The sequence below is a fragment of the Apium graveolens genome, chromosome 3, assembly GCF_009905375.1.
Source record: "Apium graveolens cultivar Ventura chromosome 3, ASM990537v1, whole genome shotgun sequence".
In the NCBI taxonomy this organism is placed as follows: domain Eukaryota; kingdom Viridiplantae; phylum Streptophyta; class Magnoliopsida; order Apiales; family Apiaceae; genus Apium; species Apium graveolens.
In genome coordinates this window covers 241,128,602-241,132,682 of record NC_133649.1, presented here as the reverse complement: position 1 = coordinate 241,132,682, position 4,081 = coordinate 241,128,602, and the positions used below count along the sequence as shown (strand labels likewise).

Genomic DNA, 4,081 nt, shown 5'->3' with positions numbered 1-4,081 from the left:
TCATATATATAAATTAATACATGCCTACATACATACATATATGCATACATATACACACACATAAACACATACATACATACATAGATGACAGATACATACTCATATATTCTTATTTGTCGTCAATTTAACATTGTCCATATACATATGTATATATATACATATATACATACATATATACATATTGTTGAGTGGCATTTATGATACTTTATAACGCTCCTTAAAGCTTTGGATTGATGTTTTGTACTCAAGTTGTTAGTGTTTTAACATGTTTTTGTAGTGTTTTTGCATTTCAGGCATTTATCAGGAATACATGTACATTGGCATTGTTTGGATGCTAATTTGGTGTTGGGATGGTGTCTAGAATAAAAGTTCGTGAAAAGACCAACTCAAATCAGCAAGAAAAGAAAGAAGTCAGAAATTTCTCCAGAGAGACGGCGCGCCCGCGCTGTGATAGCGTGCGCCCGCGCCAGGATGGCAGAATGTCAGCGCGCGCGCTGGTTAAGTGCGCGGCCGCGCCAGGTCGAGAAAATTAAATCCTATTTCTTCTGGAATTTTGATCTATTGGACTTATACTCTGCATGGGCTGCTATATAAACATACCTTATGATTGTTTTTCATAAGAAGACGTACCAGAGCTTAAGGAGAAGGCGTAAGAAGACCGTAGAGCACAATTCAACAAAGACGAAGAAGATCTAGTTTAATCTTGTGATTCTTTATTTTAAGTTGTAACTTTGGATGCTAGTTTTCTTATTCGTGAACCTATACTTTTGTTTCGTACTTGGTTTATTTATTCAGTATAAAGACTACGTTTATTATACCATACTTTCATCGGAATGCACATTGATGATGAGTCCGATTATGGGCTAATCGTTATCGTAGGGTTCTAACGGATTTATTTATGGATTTCTTTAGCTACATTTTGATGTCCTAATGTGTGGTGATTGTATGATAACCTAGTATTGGTTGTACTTATTCGTCTTATAAGCGTCGTAAACTTATAAGATAGTGTGTTAATCTTTAATGAAGTGAAAGTGAATTTAAGGGTTGAGAACTTGACATGCTAGCATAGGTTCATGTATGTGATATGCATGATTCGTAGGTAATTTTAACCATCTTACTTGCCCTATGTAATCACGATAGATAACTTGTGCATTAAATCGTTATGTTGTCAAATTCTATAGACATATAGGGTCTCAATATATTTGGTGTATATTCAGCTTCTATCTCTTTTGTGGATGTCTGGTAGTATGGTATTCGTACAATAAAAGTTGGTATTTATCAGTTTCATGTCATCTGATTAGTATCATCACCATTACATGCTAAGGTTAAGAATGAAAAGGCTATTGAATGAAGTATTTAATGAAGTTAGAATCACATATTTGTGTCATTTATTATTCAGCTCTCTTTAATCTTCTAGTTTGTGTTCTTTAGTATAACTCTTATTTAATCTTAGTTAAACAACCTCAAATTGTTATTCGTCTTAGCATTGGATAATAATTATACTAGTGTTGCATAAATACATTGATTGAAATTAACCTAAACTAGTCCCTGTGGGAACGAACTAGAATTAATTCTATATTACTTGTGATCGCGTATACTTGCGTGAATATTAGCACGTGTTCTAGCCTTAACAAGTTTTTGGTGCCGCTACCGGGGACTACAGTGTTAATTTTTAAGTTTATGTGTTTGTCATCATTGGTCGTTAAAGTTCAGTGACTCAGACATTGTTACTTACTTATTTCCTTAACGTGTTTTAGGTAATTTAGCGAGCGTGTATACATACGCATTCTCGGTCTCGTAAGAGAATACTGGATCAAGCAGAGGAAGAAGTTGCAGTAGAGGAGAAAGTTGAAGAAGAGATCTTAGTTGAGAAAGAAGAAGAGGTTCTTGTTGCAATGGGAGAACCAGAAGCAAATCCAAAGGCTTTGATGGACTACACTCAACTGAAGATCAATGATATTCAGTCTAGCATTGTTCGACCATCCATCTCGGCTAATACCTTTGAGATCAAGTCGAGCACGATTTAGATGATACAGAACTCAGTTCAGTTTGGGGGTTCTCCGAAAGAAGACCCCAACATGCATATCAGAGATTTCATCGAGATCTGTGACACTTTCAAGTTCAATGGAGTTTCTAAAGATGCTATTAAGTTGAGGCTTTTCCCATTCTCTCTTCGCGATAAAGCTAAGTGTTGGTTACATTCTCTACCACTAGGGTCTATCACCAAATGGGAGGATATTGCTCAAAAGTTCTTAACTAAATTCTTTCATATGGCGAAGACTGCTGCAATCAGAAATGCACTTACTCAATTTGCTCAGCAATGTTGAGAATCTTTATGTGAGGCTTGGGATCGATATAAGGAGATGCTTAGGAAGTGTCCTCATCATGAGATTCCTGACTGGATGATCATTAACTTTTTTACTGGTTTGGGTGCTACTTCTAGACCCATGCTTGATGCAGCATCAGGAGGAGCCTTGTGGGCTAAAAGCTACGATGAAGCTTATGAATTGATTGAACTGATGGTTTCTAATGAATACCATAATCCTACTCAGAGACTATCTCAGGGCAAGGTAGCAGGAGTTCTGGAGTTGGATGCAGCTACTGTTATAGCTGCTCAACTTAAGGCTTTGACGATGAAGGTGGATTCTCTGTCTAATTGTGGAGTTAATCAGATCACTAGTGTCTGTGAAATTTGTGTTGGTGCCCATGAGACTGATCAGTGTGCCATTTCTAGTGAATCAGCTCAGTTCATGAGCAACTTTCAGAGGTCATAGCAACCTGTACGAGCCACATATCATCCTAAGAACCGTAATCATCCTAACTTTAGCTGGAGCAACACTCAGAATGCGGTTCAACAACTTTATCAGCAGTATCCAGCAAAGCAATACAACCCTCCTGGTTTTCAGCAACCGTAATATGCACCAAGGAAACAACTCCAGTTGCAACAGTCTAATGAAAAATCTGAATTGGAATAGTTGAGGCTCATGTGCAAGAGCCAAGCGGTTTCTATCAAGACCTTGGAAAATCAAATTGGACAAATTTTCAATGCCTTGTTAAATTGTCAACCTGGTACACTTCCTAGTGACACTGATTTACCAGGAAAGAGGGAAGCTAAGGAGCAGGTAAAGGCAATTACATTAAGGTCTGGGAAGGTTGCAATTCCCGAACACTCTCAAGTTTCGGATGAAGAAGCTATAGCTGAGGAAGAAGTGCAGAAGGAAGCTGAAGTGGAACCAAGGAAGACTACTGTTGAACACACTCCTCCTGAGGGTAATACAGGGGAGAAACATATCTATCCTCCACCTCCCTTTCCTAAGAGGCTGCAGAAGAAAAGGCCGGATAAGAAGTTTGAAAAGTTTTTGGAGGTGTTCAAGAAACTTCACATAAACATACCTTTTGCTGAAACTCTTGAACAAATGCCTAGTTATGCAAAGTTTATGAAAGGTATACTTTCTCAGAAAGTAAAGCTAGATGACTTAGAGACAGTGGCTCTCACGGAGGAATGTGGTGTTGTGCTGCAACAGAAGTTGCCTCCGAAGCTTAAAGATCCTGGAAGCTTCACTATTCCTTGCACCATTGGAAAAGTGTCATTTGACAAATGCTTATGTGACTTCGGAGCTAGCATCAATCTGATGCCTTTGTCAATCTTTAAGAAGTTGGACTTACCTGATCCAAAACCTACTTATATGACTCTGCAGCTGGCTGATCGTTCTATTACATATCCACGAGGTATTGTTAAGGATTTTTTTGTCAAGGTGGATAAACTCATATTTCCTGTTGATTTTGTAATTCTTGATTTCGAGGAGGATAAGAAGATTCCCATAATCTTTGGAAGACCGTTCTTGGCTACTGGCCGAACTGTAATAGATGTGCAGTAGGGTGAGCTCACCATGCAATGCTGGATCAGGATGTAACTTTTAATATGTTCAATCCCATAAAATTCCCTACGAAAAATGAGGAGTGCTTAAAAGTGGAGTTGGTCAATTCTGTGGTTACTTCAGAACTTGATCAATTGTTAAGGTCTGATGCCTTAGAAAAGGACTTATTGGGGAATTCGGATAGTGAAGATGATGAAAGTGAT

The 4,081-nt window shown here is 38.1% G+C and overlaps 1 non-coding gene across 1 annotated transcript; it reads right to left on the bottom strand.

The window, feature by feature from the left end:
* Positions 1 to 2,285: 2,285 nt before the first annotated feature.
* On the bottom strand, positions 2,286 to 2,392 carry LOC141716453 (small nucleolar RNA R71). Its single transcript, XR_012573163.1, has one exon. It is a non-coding gene; the product is annotated as a small nucleolar RNA R71 (small nucleolar RNA).
* Between the last annotated feature and the right edge of the window lie 1,689 nt (positions 2,393 to 4,081).